The 18698-nt window shown below is 32.0% G+C and overlaps 1 protein-coding gene across 13 annotated transcripts in view; it reads left to right on the forward strand.

Moving 5' to 3' along the window:
- LOC134845999 (spondin-1-like) overlaps positions 1 to 18698 on the forward strand; it is a 66240-nt gene that overhangs the window by 10034 nt on the left and 37508 nt on the right. The gene's annotated exons all lie outside the window — the stretch shown is intronic.

Consider the following 18698-nt stretch of genomic DNA (forward strand, 5'->3'; position numbering starts at 1 on the left):
TGCAGTGTAAGCTGAGGAGGGTGTAGGAGTAGGTGGGTTTGAGGATTCTATTGTGGATGATAGTTGATGTATTGTGAGGGTGTTAGGGTGTATTAACTGTTGCTGTAGGGTAATAAAATTATCGAGTCCCTGGGAAATTTGGGGGGAATTATTATATGATCTGTCGGAATGAAGTGGAGAATAGGTTGGGGTCACTTGCGAAACATAAGAAGGAGTGGAAACGGATGGGAGTGAATGATTTGATGGAATTGGTTGAAAAGGGGGTTTTGAAAAAACTGAGGGGTTGGTCTGAGTATAATTTGATGGGGATGGTTCGGAGTCTGCAATTTCGTCAGGGGTTTCTACATTAGGATTATTAAATTGTGAGATAGAGTATAAAACTGAAATATCTGAGTTAGTGTCAGAATTCGCGCTTGATGATATACTAATAACCGGAAAATTGGGTGGTGGGAAAGCAAAAAGTGGGATTATTGGGATTTGAGTTTGGAGGTTGGCTGGGTGGGAATTTGAGCGATGGAGGGATCCAAGTTGTCGGCTCATTGTGGGCGAAAAAAAATGATTATTTTGAGATTGAAAAGTGGTGGTGTGAGGTTGTTCTATAACTTGTTCATATGTATTTTCATTTTGTGAATGATGTGTCATTATGTGTTGGATGGGACTTTGTGTTGTATTTTGTCTAGAATTTGGATTATGTGTGATTGCTAGGTTTCGAAAATTACGGGGAACTAATGATAATGAATGGTTTTGCGGTAGGGGTGGCAACTGTGGTGCGGTAGGTGTTATCTCTATATTATTGTGTTCTTCGTCGTAAGTGTTCTGTCTTGTGGATATTTTCGTGTTATATTCTTTTATTTGTGCATCTAGAAGTATTTTGTTTATTGATGATGAAAAAATTCCAAAAAATCCTGCAAACAGTATGCGTGCTACACTTGCATGTCTGTTTACTTGTGTGTGTATAGCGCATGTGTTATAGATTCCTTTTAAGAGTGAGAAAAGAAATCCTATAAAATTAAACATTGCGTATAAGATTGTTAATTTTTCTAAGATGTAATAGGGCCATCCTAGAAAAGCTAGAATTTCGTTTTTTAATGTGACAAAATTGAAGATATTTATAGATGAAATATCTTGTGTTCTGTATTTTTCACCGTTTAAAAATATGTAGTCTTTGATATCTTTAAAATATCCGCTATAGTCTTGTGTATAAATGTCTGCGAATCCTGCGGTTTCGGCAAGTTTTCTTAAATTCTGGTCAATTGATTGTCTTTGTATTGTGTCCATTTGTGTTAATAATTCTTGAAATTGTTCGGTTCTAATTTGATGCTGGATATCTGATTTAGAATATATTCCAATTGATTGTAAATCAATATTTGGATTACGAGCAATGGCTCTGATGCTTTCGGGTGAAAACTCTTTGAGTGATTGCATTAATGTAGGGTATGGTGTAAGGAGATAGTATTTATCTTCATCGGGATTGAATTGTACTACATTGTGGCTATTTTCTGACCCACAAGGGACTGCGGTATCCCAAAAATATGTCCGTTTTGAAAGTGTGTCGAAAAAATGTACTTTATTTTTATAGAATATAGGGATTCTTTTATAACAACGTTTATCTTCAAAAACATATAGTGGTGATACTTTTTTGATACAAGTATAAAACCATAAAATATTTCCTTCGTAGTCTAGAAAATTTTATCTATTTCCAGACAATAAGTATCCTGCGTAGGGTATTTTTAGTACTGCTAGTGCGAGTGATTGTAAGATTTGTGTTCTTTCCAATGCGCATAACTGGTGAAGTGTTTCTAATTCGGAGAGTGACATTTCTTGAAAAATTCGACTAATTGTGTAGTCTAACTTCATATCTAAGTGAATATCGTAATGAGTATTACCAAAATAGGTGCTATTCATTAATGATAATTCTTGTAAACGTGTGCTTTTACTATCATGTGGTTTTAGTTTTCCACCAGGTTGACCTGTGCTTTTTTGAAAGTTAACTGGGATGTATGATGTTCCTTCATTTATAAGATGACTTGTGGCATAAGGGTCAAATTTTAGTTTTCCAGTGGTCATGTCGAAACCTTTTTCGTATTCGACAAGTATTTCAGAGTATTGTGTTTTATAAAGTGGATTTCTGTATTTACATGCAAATTCAGTTTCTTGATAGATTTGGAAACGTGTTAATTTATTTTCAATTTCATGAATATTTCTAAAGTCATTACTTTGTTTTCGGGATGGGTTTACTTGTTCGTATGGAATTGATTCTTTAAAATATTTTTCATGAAATTTTATCATTCGAGCGTATATTTTTGCTACTTGAAATGTTGTGCATGTATCTTCGGGAAACCAAACAATTGTTGCTTGTGTCCGTGTTGTAGGGTCACAATAACCTTGATCATTTTTGCAAGGTAATCTAATTCCTTGATAGATCATTGTGTTATCTGATAAATCTCGTGTGAGTTGTACTTTTTCGAGTTGTAATTTCCAATCGAAAAACATTATTTCTTGATATCCTTTATTTTTTGTGTCTGCTTTGCAGTTTGAAGGGTCATTTATTCCAATGTGTGGTTCCAGTGTTTATCGTGTATGTCATAAGTTAATCTTCCGTGTGCGCCGTTGTATGGGTATTTTTCGTCTAGTTTTATATGTCCTTGATATCTTTCAAGCTGTGCTTGGTGTACAGAATCGGCAAAGACTTGAAAATTTACTAATTTTCTGTCTGTATTTTTATTTCTTGTTATATTTAGTCTGAGTAGTTCGTTTTTACAATCACCGGGATTTAGATGTAAAAGTCGTTCTAAATTACTTTGATAGAATGATTCGTGGTCAAGTCGGTTCTTATTTCCATTGGAAACTTGTGAACAGTGTACTTTCTTTTCGGAAAATGTTGCTGTAAATTTATATCCTATAACTGTTGTTGCTCGGGCTTTTGAATAGAGTGTCGCTATTACATTTGTAGTTTCTATAGCTTGTGGTTCTGTTTCGCATTGTGATACTTGATTTATTGCATATTTGTGTAGTGTTTTTTGTTCGTTTTCTTCACAATCGCAGTGTGTTACTAATAAATCCTGGGGTCCTGTGCAAGGAGAAGGATTTGTGTTCTGGTCGGAAAATATTAGAAAAAAGATGTGTTGAAATGTTAATATTTTTAGAATATACATGTGTATGATAATCCTGAGCATGGGTTATAAAATGTAACGTAACCAATTGTGTTTTTGGTGTATCTATCGTATTTATGTATTACTTCAGTGGTTATAAATGGTGGCGGTAGTGATTGAGCTGTTATTTTTGGTGGATTTAATGGGTAGGAGTGTTGAACAATATTATTAAGTTTGATTGTGACTTCAAATTTTAATTGGAGACTATTTTGTTGAAGTATTTGAATATTGTGTTCACGAATATCTTTGTGGATATCTTGTCTATTTTGTAGTCTATTGAGTGCCCAACTGTGGAGTCGGTTACTTTCTTGATTTTGTCCAAATAATGGTGGGGGTGCTACGAATGTGTTCCAATCTAATCGTAAAGGGATATTTGTTGATGATTGTTCTCGATATCTAGCGTCGAGGTTATTTGGAAAATTTATTGGGAAAAGTGTCGGTGAGTTTTGACTTAATGATGGTGTTGACGGTAGTGATAATGTTTCTGGTAGTGATGATAGTGTTGTATCCGTAGAAATATCTATTGGATCAGTCACTAAGTTTGGTTCACCTTGTGTATAAGAGTGTGTTGTCCAATATGGTAGTCGTGCGGTGGGATTGGGGGGTTAAAGGGATTTTCACGTATTTGCTCAGATGTTGGTGTTGAACCTAAGTAATCTGAGGGTATGCTCGAGGTGCTACGTTGTGAAAGGAGTGGGGGAGTTTCTGGTAATGTACTACTTGGATTTTCTGAAGTAGTTGGTGTAGGTGATTGGGGTATATCAAAATGAACTCTAGGAGTTTGAAAACTTCTGTTTCGTCGTGGATGTATAATTTGTCTATTTATTTCGACTGTATTTTGGTTTTGACTAATGTTTCTTATTGTGCTTAATTCTTGTGGTAATGTGGGGTACAAATTATATGCTGGTTCACTTAGAGGTGCCTGTCGCTGAACTGGTTCTAATGGTTCGGATAAGCGAGCGTGTCGTTCTTCAAAAGTGTATGGATTATCTTGAAAAGAAATTCGTGTGGATGTTTGGGGATTTTGGGTAGTTGTGGGTATTGCTGGATTTTCTTGGGATGATGTCGGTGAAGACTGATTTTGTGATCGTTGGTTAGCAATTTTTTAAAGTGTTCGGTTGATTTTTTCTAGTGGGAAGTTTATGTTTATTGTAGTATTCTTCAATGATAAGAATTAAAAGGATTGTTGCTAAGGCGAATGTGACTATTGCCTTTTTTTTACATTTGCACATTGTCAGTATTAGGGATGATAAAAATATGATGAAAATTACAAATAGTAAAAAAATATCTGTTCTACTAAAAATTGTTCGTATCATTTAAATAGATTGTGAATTATCGTACCTGTGAATATGATCAATGATTTGGGAAAGTTGGAGATATATTTCAAATAGGGAGTAGAAAATTAAAAAAATGTGGCAAAAAATTATTAAAATGATTATAAAAGCTTCAAAAGTATCAAATAGAAATATGAACAAAAGTTTGAATAAAATGAAAAAGTTATTAAAAGATTTAAGATTGTATGTTTTAAGATTTTGACTGTTTGAAAGAAAAGCATTTAAGAAATGATTTCTTCGTCGAATATTTTTTGTTGTTTGAGGCGAGATTCAAGTCTGGTCGAGTTATTTATTGATTTTTTGACAAGTGTGTTGAGTTTTGTGAAAAATTGTTGGGGGCTAATTTTATGGTGTTTGGGAGGTCTTCTTTGCTTTATTTTTATTTTTCGGGTGATCTGGGGTATTTTTGAAATATTTGTACTTTAGGCAAAATGATTATAGTCCTTCTTTACTTTAGGCTAATTTGTTATTTTTGGTTGGAGGGTTTTTGAGGTCTGAGTTGGGAAAATATTGTTGATCTTTGCGTTATTAGACAGGGGAGGGTTGTAATATTATGGTGGTATTTGTTTTAGTTGTCAAGTTTTAGCGAGTTGCTTATTTTTGACCTGGAGGTTGTAAAGTTATAGTTATAGATATGCCTGGAGTTTAATATCTTTCGGCTAGTAGGTTGGTGTTAGAGATATAGAAGGTGACGGATTTAAGTGAAACCTATTGGCTGAATTTGAACTAGAATTGTTGCTTGTTGGTCAGCATGTTATCTTGAAAAATGAAAGTTCAAATTGATCCAGAGGTGCAAAAATTATTTATTTTAAAATTAAAGTTGTTTTTGAAATTCAACTTTCTTTAATATTTTAGATTGTGAGATGAATGTTTTGTAGTTTTTACGTGGTTGATTTCTAAGTCGTGATAATTCTCTATGTTCTGATTTTTCTACTTGTTCTTGTGGTAGAATTTTTTCTATCATTTTCCTGTTTTTTCTTTCTTTTTGAGGTATTTTTGGGTCTGGTTTTATATGATTGTTTTGAGTTGTGGTTTGTTTTTGATTTTGGTTTTCATGATGAACGTTGTGTTGTTCATCTATTTCTTTTTCTGTATGTGAATGACTTTGAATAACTTTAAAACCTGTGAAAGAATATAATTGAGTTAATTCGCGTAGCGCGTATTCTTTTGGGTAGTAGGGCAATAGATTGTTTCGATGTTGAACAATTTTTTTTAGTTGATTCTGTGAGTTTATACGTTACGTCAGTGGGTTTGGTAATTATTTGGTATGGTCCTTTCCGAAGTGGTTGTAATTTCTTAGAGATTCCTTTTTGCGTATTAAAGTTAGGTAGTAAAACAAATGTTCCAATTTTTAAATCTGTGGCTGGTGTAAAGCGTGAATTAGTTTGATCGTTAATGTTTTGCCTTTGTAACAATTTCTTTGTTACTTTTTTTTTTAAATATCATAGTGTTTTTTATCTCTATTTAATATCCATTCGGTATGTGTGCCGGAGGCTAATTTAAGAATTTGTGGGTGATGAAAATGATCTTCATCATGTGTGTGTAAAGGTAGGTTATAACAAATTGAGTCTTTATTTGGTTGGCAATAACCTTGTGAATTTTTATGGGCATTTGCTGTAAACATAAATGGTTTACGTGGCTTTTGATTAAAAACCATTTCGTATGGTGACATTCCTAAAGTTGTCGTGATTTATGAATTGTATGCTAAGGGAAATAATTTTACATCTGCTGACCATTCTGTGTATTTTGTATCATTTCCAATTATGATACATCTGAGATATTCTTGAAGTGAACGGTTCATACCTTCGACTAAACCGTTTGTCCAAGGTGCATGAGATGTACGTGGTTTATGTTTAATATTATATAAGTGGCATAGTGTGATGATTTCATTATTTATGAATTCTGTACCGTTGTCTGTAACTAAGATTTCGGGTAATCCGAATTTAGCTATCCAATGTTCATAAAGCGTCGTTTAAGCATAATAAGCATTACAATGTGGTACTGGGTTGAGTGCTACATAATGTGTGAATGCGTCAACAATGACCATAATGTAGGAGTTTCCTTCTGAGGATGGTGAGATTGGTCCTTTTGTGTCGAATGAAATTCTATGGTTGAAATATAAACTTTGTCCTTTAAAATCTTGTTTTTGTGCTATTTGTTTTTGGTTTGGGTAAGATTTGTTCAATTGACATATTATACAATCATTGCATAATACTTTTTATCCAAATTGGTGCATTTGGGAAATAAACATTTTGTGTAAAGTTTTAGTATGTTTTCTCTGATCCGGAGTGTCCTTAGTATTTTGTGTATGTGAGATGTTAAAAGCTATTAATATCATAGTTAAAGGAAGACAGGGAAATTTAGAATCGTTTAATTTATTTTCTAAAAGATCTGTATTTTCATTAATTGTTGTGTTATTAAATTTTCGGAAATATCGGAGGAGTGTTTTATTTCCTAAAATTGTGGTATCTGCTTTTACGGGCTTAGTTTTGTATTTGTGCCATGATTTTAATTGTCTAATTACTAAGTCGAGATTTTGATAGTGTTTTAGAGTTCAAGTGTAATTTTATCTGTTGGAGGGGGGGAGAAAAATATTGCCAATTTCTAGTTTTGATAGGGGAATTGTGTCAAGTGGGTCATGGAGGTCAAAAACTTGGTTGATTGTGTATTTTAAATCTTTCGTTTGTGGTCCTGATAAATTTAATTTATCGGTTAAATTTTCTTTTTCAATTAATGGAAAAAGGTCTTTTTTATGCGAGTTTTGTTTTATTCTCTTTTGTTGAGTATTATTTTTTATCCATTGTGAGTATGGAATTGGTTTAAAAGTTGCTGTTACAAGTAAATCAACTTCGTAGTGATTATTTTGGCAATCTAAGTAAAGTGGGAAATGTTGTAGATTCTTTATCTGTGATTGATCAAAGTCAGTTTTTACTGCATATTTGCATTCTAATCGGGGTAATGTTTCATCTTCTGCGAGATAAAATTTAATATTTTGTGGTATTTCAACTGTAGTTTTTCGTGTTAGTAATTCAGGTGGCGTATTTCTACTTAATGTATCTGGTAATGCAAGGTTTTTTCCTGCTGTCCAAACTATATGTAAGTTTGGGAATTTCATTAGAATTAGTTGAAATCTATAAACTCTATGATTTGGATTTGATTTTTGTGTAAAGAGAAATATAATTGGTTTATGATCTGTGAATAAAACTGTTGGGTGTTTTGATCCAAGTATCAGAAGTTCATATTCTGTAAGTGTATAAATTATAGCTGTACATTCTCTCATTAGAGTTGAGAGTCGTAGCTCTGCTTGTGTGAATAATCGTGATTTTGCTGATATAAAGTTCATTTTATTTGTTCCACTATGTGATTGTAGCAATGTTGCGCCGATGCCAAAATTTGAAGCATCGCACATTGCATAGAATGGTTGATTTGGATCTGCAATCGTATTTGAAATTTGTTCAGTTAAAAGTTTTTCAATTTCTTCAAATCGTGTTTGATGTTCAGTGGTCCATTCAAAATTATTTTGTTGTCTGAGGATATTATAAAAAGGTCTTAAGTATAATTGCATTTTGTAAACATCTTTACCTAAAAAATTTAACATTCCAAGAAATTCTTGGGTTTTTTTTATTTGTAGGTGGCTGAAGTTTTTGAATGGCGTCAATGCGTAATTTTAATGGAGTGATAGTGTTTCGTTCAATATTATGTCCTAAAAATTTAACGCGTGTTAAAAAGAAGTGTGATTTATCGGGGGCTGCTTTCAGATTTTTGTTCTGAAGTATCTTATGGTATTGTTCTAAAACTGTAAACATCTCGTCTTTGGTTTGCGATTGCATAAAAACATCGTCTAAATAGGTGATTGCATTTTTCTTGAGTATTAGTAGTCTAAAAAATTTACTCATAAAAGCTGAAAAAGCTGCTGGTCCTATGGATATTCCATAGAATAAGCGATTAAATTCATATTGTTGATTTCCAATAACAAATTGTGTTAAACGTCGTGATTGTTCATCTAGTGGCATTTGAATGTATGCACTATTCATAACTGCGGTTGTGAAGTATTTACCATTTATCTTTGTTAAGATAACTTGTATTGGTTCAATGGGCCAATTGCATTTTGATTAGTCAATTAGTGAATTGAGGTATGTAGCGTCTAAAACTATTTTTAGTGATTCACCTTTGCTAGAATGATAACAGGGTTAATGAAGGTATTTCCTTTTGGTTGTTCTTCTTTATTTACTGGTGAAATAATTTCGTATTGTTCTAAAATGTCAAGTAATCTGTTTACCTTGTCATGTAAGTGAATCGGTACTTTACTTGCTCTTTGTTTTTTGAAAACTGCGTCAGGTTTTAACGGAAGGTGTAGTGATGAACTAACTTTTCCAACGTCAAATTTTGATTTTGCATAAACTGTTGAATATTTTAACAGTTGTTTTGCTAATTTAACAAATTCAATTTGTGTAATTTGTGAGTGTTCAAAATTGAACATTGTTATAAATTTTTTTGCTCTTTTGTGTAATTTGTTATATTGAATGTTGGTTTAAAATATGGTGTTTTTGTGAAGTAATCTGTGTTTCTTTTTTCATTACTTATTATATTATTTATGGATAATTCTTCGTCAAGAATTGTTGATTGACAAATATCTAATAATTGGAGTATATTATTAACGCGGTAGGCTACTTCATTTATAGGTGAAATTGTAGCATTTGTTTGACAATATCCTAAAAGTCCTAAGGGTAATGTTACTTGATATATTTTTTGAGTATTTTATAGATGAGATTGTAATTTTGAAAAATTTGTGAATAGGTTTAAATTCGAAGTCTGACATGAAAATTTGTTGTTTATTTTGACTGTTGTTATACTGGTGAACTTGTTTTATTGAAAAATTATATATATTTCCTGATAGAGGTTTCAGGTGTTTCCGTTGTTGATTGTAAATGGGGTAAGGGGTAAAATTTTGAGAAAAATGGCGGTTGTTTGTTTAATCTTTGGAAGAATGTTAAGGCTGTGTTTTTTGCTTTTGTATATTTGTCTTTGATATAGATTTTACTGTTTAAGATGTTTATTGTTGGTATATATTTACTAATAAATGGTATGTCAATGATTTTGTGCTTAATATCAGTAATATGGAATGTTTGTTTAAAGGGCTTGTTCAAAATCTTGTTTCGTTCCATTGTTCTTGTGGGAAGGAGGAATAATTGGATTTCTCCATAGTTTACTAATGTTGATCCTTGTTTTTTGTTTTTGTTTTTGTGTATTTATCTTTGATATGTATCTTACTATTTAAGATGTTGATTGTTGGTATATACTTAGATATAAATGGTATGCCAATGATATTGTGTTAAATATTAGTAACATGAAATATTTGTTTAAATGGTTTGTTCAAAATTTTGTTTTGTTCCATTGTTCTCGTGGGGAGAAGAAATAATTGGATTTTTCCATAATTTACTAATGTTGATCCTTGTGCTGTTGCTAATTTGCTAGAGGTTTCAAGAGGTGTTAAATTTGGATGCAATGTTTTGATTTCCTTCCATGTAGGAATATTAATTATATTTGATTCTGCTCCTGAGTAAATTAAAAAATCAATTTCAAGATCTGGTGGTTGAAATTCTTTATTTTTTGGACTCTCTAAGAGAAATGGAATTGTCCAAATTTTTTCTCTTGTTTGTTCGTTTTGTATATTTTGATAAATATGGTTTGTGTTTCATCTTTTTTATCGGGTTTAATTACCGTGTTAATTTTGTTGACTTCTTGTGTAGTTTGTGTATTATCAATGGGTCCAATATAGTAATTGTGGAGGAGTTCCAATTGATTTTCATATATATGTGAAGTGAAAGGTTGTTCATATATGATAGGTTCATAGTCGTTTTCGACTGTTATCATATTTACAGAGATGGTATTATCTGTATCACTTTCTGTATCTGACGATTCTTAATTTATATGATTTAGTTGTAGTTCGTTACTTCCTTTGTCATCAATACCTGGGGGGTTTGAAGTTGTTTCTTCAATTGTCTGCACTTGATTAATGTGTCTTTGATGTTTTGGTGTGCTACTTCTATATCGATGTTTAGAATCGGGATAACGGTTATTATTCCTATGTGGTGACTGGGAATAATTTCTGTATCGATTATTGTAACTTGAGTTTCGATTTTGTGAATTATTTCGTGTTCTGTTTTGGTAATTATCATTTGATCTGTGATAATTTGATCTGTTATATGAATTATTCCTTGATCTACTGATTGGATAATTCTGATTTCGATTGTTTGAATAACTTCTATTTCTACTATGTGAATAGTTTCTATTTCTGTTGTATGATGAGTTTCGTGATTGATTATTGGAATAGTGTCTATTCCTTGGGTTTGATTGGGAACTGGATCCAGAAACAAATTGTGTTGTATTGGAATTTGATCGTGAATAGTTATTTTGGTTATTTTGGCTATTCGATCGACTATATCTATTTTGTGAGAAATTTCGTGTATTTCCTCGTTCGGGTGATCTACCTCTATAACTTGAGTTATATGGTGATTGATTTCTTGTGTAATTTGAGTTGCTTGGAAGTGGTTTTCCTGAACTGTTATTACTATATATATTTTTGTTTGGTAGATTTTTGTCTTTTTTCATGTATTGATAGAATGATTTATTTGGCCTTTGAGGTTTATTCTGATTGTCTTGTTGTTTTTGTCTACATTCGGAAATACTCGGTCCGTATCGTCGGCAATAATTACACCATTTTTTGAAAGATGGTTTGCCTGTAAACTTTGGATGTTTTTCGTAGATATTTAGTATTTCAGTGATTTTTTCAATCAGGTCTGTGTCTGATTCTTGTACATTATTTATATGTGTAGTATTTGTTTCAATTCGATTAACATATTGTAGTTTTAGATTTTCGGTTTCTTCGAATTTCATTGTTATTTCTGCTTGTTTTAGTTTATACACTAATTTTTCTAAAATCTAAATCTGGCTCTCGAATTGAGGAAGGATGAGATGCTCTCTTTTTTATAGCTATTTTCCTTAATTGAGGTGTTATGGTCATCATTAAAATTTCTGTCATTTTTGTGTTTTTATAGTCATGTGTAATGAGTGAGTATGCTTTTCGAACTAGTGTTTCGATACGTACTGCTGATTGTTTAATTGTTTCATTTGGTATCTGCGTATTTCGTTGCATAAAACTCTTTGATGTTGTTTGTTTCTTTCAGAGTCAAACATTTTTGAAAATTCTGTGTGAATCTTTTCCAGTCTGATTTTAATTCTATGGGTAATACTGAAAACCATTTTTGAGCTGCGCCATCTAGTGTTGTTTGTAATAACGCTGTGCGTCTATGTATCCAATTTTGATGTAGTGGCGTATTAATTGGTTCAGGTCCTATATTTAAACCTAAATTTGCTGTTACTGCATTTAAGTAATCTTCTACAGAATATTCAGGGTCTGTTCCTGTGAATACCATCAGTAGTTTATTGGATGTTATTGATGATCCACCCATGAGGTATGGATTCATTGTCATCTGTAGTGATTCTGCGGCATTTGGCATTTGAGAAAAATTTGAAAAGTGATTTTTTGTTATTTCGTGTTGCTGAAGGTAAAATGGAAGCGGTCTTTCATTTTGCATTTGAGTTGGTTGATAAGAATGCATTAACATTGGATTTTGTGGTTGTATTCGTGGAAAAGATTGTGTGTTAAATGGGTTTTGTAAATGCATTTGTTGTGGATTTTGTATATTTGTTGGATTTTGTGGGTAAATTTTCATATTTTGAGATGGTTGAGATTGTCGCGGTCTCTGTGTGCGATATTTTTTAGTATATGGTGCAAAAATATCTGGTTGGTGATAATCATCTTCCTCAGATGATAAATAGTTTGTATTATATGGTGTATGTTGTTTATTTTTATTTTGTTGAAAGAATGGATAATTTTCACTATAATCCTGTGTAGGTTGTGGATTATCTGGAAAGTTTACTGAATTGGTTGATGTTTTTGGGAGATTCCAATAATGTGAACATACGTGATTTAAATTTTGTGTATTTTTCCGGGGGGGTTGATTTGTTTTTTGTTGGTGAGCATAATTATAATTGTGTTTTGCAAAAGTATTTCTTGTGAACGGTTTTCGTGTTTTTGACGGTATTGTCATTGGTCTATACGTTTGATAGTCCATATGTGAATATTTTGGAGCAACCGACGGTTTAACGGTTGATTGTAAGGTTACTTGTGTTAGTGATGTATTTGTATTTCTTGGTGTTGTCAGATTGGTGTGTATTGGTGAAGCACTTTGTTGTGTAGTTGTTGCTGTTGTTTGGGCGATTTCTTCGTTTATGAAGTGTGATGGTGTTTGAATATCTTGTTGTGTAAGATTCCTGGTTCCATTGAGTTTTCATTATGTATGACCGTCGAATTTAAACTGTTATTTTGTGTATCAGGTAAAAATGTATTATAATTTAATGGTGTTGCATCAATGGTTAATGGTACTACTTTCACATAATCTCTGTGAAAAGATATTGTACTTATTGCTTGACTTGAGATAGCTTGTGGGATATTTAGAAATGCATGATGAGACCAGTCAGGGTCCCAAACGTAATCTGATTGTTCTGAAAGAACAGTGTCGTCATTGGTATTTTGAGGTCTAAAATTTTTTCTTGCTTGTGAAATTAAATCTAATTTGTGGGTGAAATAATCTATTATAAACCATGCTAAAATCTTTTGTAAATCATGTTTAGTGTTTTGTGAAACATCTTCTTTAGTGAAATTTTTGCGAATTATATGTAGAATGTTGAAAATACTGTGATTTCATTTCGTACTTTTGTATGTTTGGATGTTTCAGTTGGTGATATACTTTGAACTTCTGTTTTTTCTAATATAGATATATAACTATATATTATTGCAAAAACTTCGTTAGTGAATATTGAGTTTGCTCTTTTTGAATTATGATATTGTATGCTTTTGATATATTCTATGAATACTTTTGAAAATTCTAATTCAATATCGTCTGTTTGAATTACATATTTACGATGGGCTGTATTTGGTGTGCTGAATTCTATGGTGTAGATTTCATATTGTTGTGTTAGATTACATATGTCTTTCAAATAATGTTCAATAATTTGTCTTTTGATTTTTACATCTAGGAATTCTTCTTTCCATGGGCTGATTCCTGGTTCAAACAAATTTACGAGTAAGTTCTTGCAAAAATCGTGTTGTCCTCTATCATCGAGTGAATCTATAAGAAAGGGAAAAACTGCTTCGTCATCTGGACTTTCGTCACTTTGAGTGTGGCTCATTTTTTCGTTTGATTACTGTTAACATATAACTATCGATTTGTCTAATTGGTTGATTCCAATTATACAGGTGTACTGGTTTGTGTTTGTATTGCTTTTTTGTTCTTCTTTTTCCTCTTTTTGATGAATTTGAAGTTGTTTCTGAGTCGGAAAAATATAATTGATCATGGATGGGACAATTTTTATCTATTGATTCTTTTAATTTGTATAGTTCGTCTAAACTATTGACTTCTGATTCAGAAAATGCATTTCTATTTTTTGAAAATCTTTTTCGTGTGATTTGTCTTTGTTTGTTTATATATATTTTCTTTTTATTGTTTGTCGTTTTCGGTTTCTTCGAATTTCATTGTTATTTCTGCTTGTTTTAGTTTATCTACTAATTTTTCTAAAATCTAAATCTGGCTCTCGAATTGAGGAAGGATGAGATGCTCTCTTTTTTATAGCTATTTTCCTTAATTGAGGTGTTATGGTCATCATTAAAATTTCTGTCATTTTTGTGTTTTTATAGTCATGTGTATTGAGTGAGTATGCTTTTCGAACTAGTGTTTCGATACGTACTGCTGATTGTTTAATTGTTTCATTTGGTATCTGCGTATTTCGTTGCATAAAACTCTTTGATGTTGTTTGTTTCTTTCAGAGTCAAACATTTTTGAAAATTCTGTGTGAATCTTTTCCAGTCTGATTTTAATTCTATGGGTAATACTGAAAACCATTTTTGAGCTGCGCCATCTAGTGTTGTTTGTAATAACGCTGTGCGTCTATGTATCCAATTTTGATGTAGTGGCGTATTAATTGGTTCAGGTCCTATATTTAAACCTAAATTTGCTGTTACTGCATTTAAGTAATCTTCTACAGAATATTCAGGGTCTGTTCCTGTGAATACCATCAGTAGTTTATTGGATGTTATTGATGATCCACCCATGAGGTATGGATTCATTGTCATCTGTAGTGATTCTGCGGCATTTGGCATTTGTGAAAAATTTGAAAAGTGATTTTTTGTTATTTCGTGTTGCTGAAGGTAAAATGGAAGCGGTCTTTCATTTTGCATTTGAGTTGGTTGATAAGAATGCATTAACATTGGATTTTGTGGTTGTATTGGTGGAAAAGATTGTGTGTTAAATGGGTTTTGTAAATGCATTTGTTGTGGATTTTGTATATTTGTTGGATTTTGTGGGTAAATTTTCATATTTTGAGATGGTTGAGATTGTCGCGGTCTCTGTGTGCGATATTTTTTAGTATATGGTGCAAAAATATCTGGTTGGTGATAATCATCTTCCTCAGATGATAAATAGTTTGTATTATATGGTGTATGTTGTTTATTTTTATTTTGTTGAAAGAATGGATAATTTTCACTATAATCCTGTGTAGGTTGTGGATTATCTGGAAAGTTTACTGAATTGGTTGATGTTTTTGGGAGATTCCAATAATGTGAACATACGTGATTTAAATTTTGTGTATTTTTCCGGGGGGCTTGATTTGTTTTTTGTTGGTGAGCATAATTATAATTGTGTTTTGCAAAAGTATTTCTTGTGAACGGTTTTCGTGTTTTTGACGGTATTGTCATTGGTCTATACGTTTGATAGTCCATATGTGAATATTTTGGAGCAACCGAAGGTTTAACGGTTGATTGTAAGGTTACTTGTGTTAGTGATGTATTTGTATTTCTTGGTGTTGTCAGATTGGTGTGTATTGGTGAAGCACTTTGTTGTGTAGTTGTTGCTGTTGTTTGGGCGATTTCTTCGTTTATGAAGTGTGATGGTGTTTGAATATCTTGTTGTGTAAGATTCCTGGTTCCATTGAGGTTTTCATTATGTATGACCGTCGAATTTAAACTGTTATTTCGTGCATCAGGTAAAAATGTATTATAATTTAATGGTGTTGCATCAATGGTTAATGGTACTACTTTCACATAATCTCTGTGAAAAGATATTGTACTTATTGCTTGACTTGAGATAGCTTGTGGGATATTTAGAAATGCATGATGAGACCAGTCAGGGTCCCAAACGTAATCTGATTGTTCTGAAAGAACAGTGTCGTCATTGGTATTTTGAGGTCTAAAATTTTTTCTTGCTTGTGAAATTAAATCTAATTTGTGGGTGAAATAATATATTATAAACCATGCTAAAATCTTTTGTAAATCATGTTTAGTGTTTTGTGAAACATCTTCTTTAGTGAAATTTTTGCGAATTATATGTAGAATGTTGAAAATACTGTGATTTCATTTCGTACTTTTGTATGTTTGGATGTTTCAGTTGGTGATATACTTTGAACTTCTGTTTTTTCTAATATAGATATATAACTATATATTATTGCAAAAACTTCGTTAGTGAATATTGAGTTTGCTCTTTGTGAATTATGATATTGTATGCTTTTGATATATTCTATGAATACTTTTGAAAATTCTAATTCAATATCGTCTGTTTGAATTACATATTTACGATGGGCTGTATTTGGTGTGCTGAATTCTATGGTGTAGATTCCATATTGTTGTGTTAGATTACATATGTCTTTCAAATAATGTTCAATAATTTGTTTTTTGATTTTTACATCTAGGAATTCTTCTTTCCATGGGCTGATTCCTGGTTCAAACAAATTTACGAGTAAGTTCTTGCAAAAATCGTGTTGTCCTCTATCATCGAGTGAATCTATAAGAAAGGGAAAAACTGCTTCGTCATCTGGACTTTCGTCACTTTGAGTGTGGCTCATTTTTTCGTTTGATTACTGTTAACATATAACTATCGATTTGTCTAATTGGTTGATTCCAATTATACAGGTGTACTGGTTTGTGTTTGTATTGCTTTTTTATTCTTCTTTTTCCTCTTTTTGATAAATTTGAAGTTGTTTCTGAGTCGGAAAAATATAATTGATCATGGATGGGACAATTTTTATCTATTGATTCTTTTAATTTGTATAGTTCGTCTAAACTATTGACTTCTGATTCAGAAAATGCGTTTCTATTTTTTGAAAATCTTTTTCGTGTGATTTGTCTTTGTTTGTTTATATATATTTTCTTGTTATTGTTTGTCGTTTTGTTCGAATGTATCCAACTGTTTGTGTATGTGGGGTGATTACAAGATTGTATTTTTTGTTATCTAATTCACAATTGTGTAAAACGATTGTTTATTTTATTCCTAAATTTTTGAATGACATAAGGTTTAGGATGAGGGATGCAAGAAGTTTTTAGTGATTTTTATTTTCCTAGACTGTTAGTCCTTACGATTTTTTGGTTAGTTTAACCTGGGTCTTTTTGTTCAGGGTTGGAGAGAAAAGTATATCGATTCCGGAGAATGATTTTTTACTTTCTCGTGGCTAGTCTAAGGTGTTAACTTACTTAATCTTACTTAGGGGTAGTGATTGTGTTCAAGGGTTGGAGAATAGTAAATCGATCCACAAGGTTCAGGTATAATTAGAACGCAAGTAGTTCGTTAGATACTATTTTAAACTTACTAAGTCAAGATCGATCCTGGGTCTGTTAAGAGGAGGGTTCAAGTGAAGGATGAATAACCGAAGTTCTTCACTGTTTAACTTAATTTGAATGGTTAGTTTTATTTGAAAATTTCTATTAGTCCTGGGTCTTTTGGAAAGGTTGGATAGTGAATCGACGTTTGAGGTCCTTAGACACTTGCTAAGTGGGTGGGGGAGAACAAAATTGTTCTTTTTGATCCAAGGATAGGCCTTGATGATCAGATTTTAAATTTAGTGAGATAGAAAATTTATAAAGATCCAAGGAGAAGCCTTGATGATCTGATTTTTAAAATTAAGTGAATCTAAAATTAAAATGGTTGAAATTTATTTAATAAAAAGAGTTAGTTTTTTAATGATGTTAGTGAGTTTATGATTGCTGTTATGTTTAGGTGATGAAACTGGAACAACAGGATGATTTATATATACTAACTATTTATTGTCATGCTACTAATTTTTATTTTTATTTTCAATAAATATTTTACAAATATGTTTTGAATAATACTGCAGAAATTAGGAAAACGATCTCAGATCTTTTTATCAATCGTTATTGTACATTAAAAATTTTGTTTAGCGCCTGAAATGATCATGAAGATTTACTTCAAAATTTTATGTTTGTAAATGAAAATCTTAATTCATTGCTAATAAGATTCTAAATATAAAAGTTTGTGTTGGCTTTTGCCTTACAACCATGAAACTAATTGGTAAGTTTCTATGTAGTCGTATATCGTCTCTTGTCCGAGGTCTTTTTCCAATACCAGGTAGTTCTAGTATTGTGCGGAATATCGGCTCTGATCTATTGAGTCGTAGAGACATTTCAATTAAGTTATTATCGTGTAACATTTTGAAAATGTTTTGTCTAATTTCTAATCTATTTTTGGTTAGTTCTAAGCTATTAAGGTCTTATTCGAGACTTATTGTTGCACCAGATGAGTTAAGTTGTATGGTCTAACTCATAGAGTAATTTTGGATAGGGTACACCGTCTGCTCGTCACGCTATCTTATTTTCGGCCGGATAGATTCGTGCAACTTTTTGGTCTAATACCGATCCTAATCTTACTCTTATATCTACTAGTCTCAGGGTGTTTAACTAGTCCCTGTTAGGCTCAATAGATCTAGAGTATACTGGCTTATTGCGGCAGCTGAAGTTCTCTTGGAGAGGCAACTAATTTCTAAGTTAAATTCAAATCTCTCTGGTGCTGAAATTACAAGTAATTTCAGCACTTACAAATAAGTGGGTTGTTAGTTGGATAGATTATGATTGGTTAATATTAAATATTGTACAGTGGTAAAATATCTAATTTATCCAATAATAAAATGTAGTTTAGATCAGGTTCCAGCACTGATATTTTGCTATAATTGGATCAACACTTCTCTGGCAATTCGAACTATTTCATTTGAAAGATGGTTTTCCCCCTGTTAACTAAAATAAAATACCGCGATGGTCCTCGTCCCCTAACCCCCAGTCCCCCAGAGGTGGTAGCTATAAGTCACGATA

This window comes from Symsagittifera roscoffensis, chromosome 5 (assembly GCF_963678635.1).
Source record: "Symsagittifera roscoffensis chromosome 5, txSymRosc1.1, whole genome shotgun sequence".
In the NCBI taxonomy this organism is placed as follows: Eukaryota; Metazoa; Xenacoelomorpha; order Acoela; family Convolutidae; genus Symsagittifera; species Symsagittifera roscoffensis.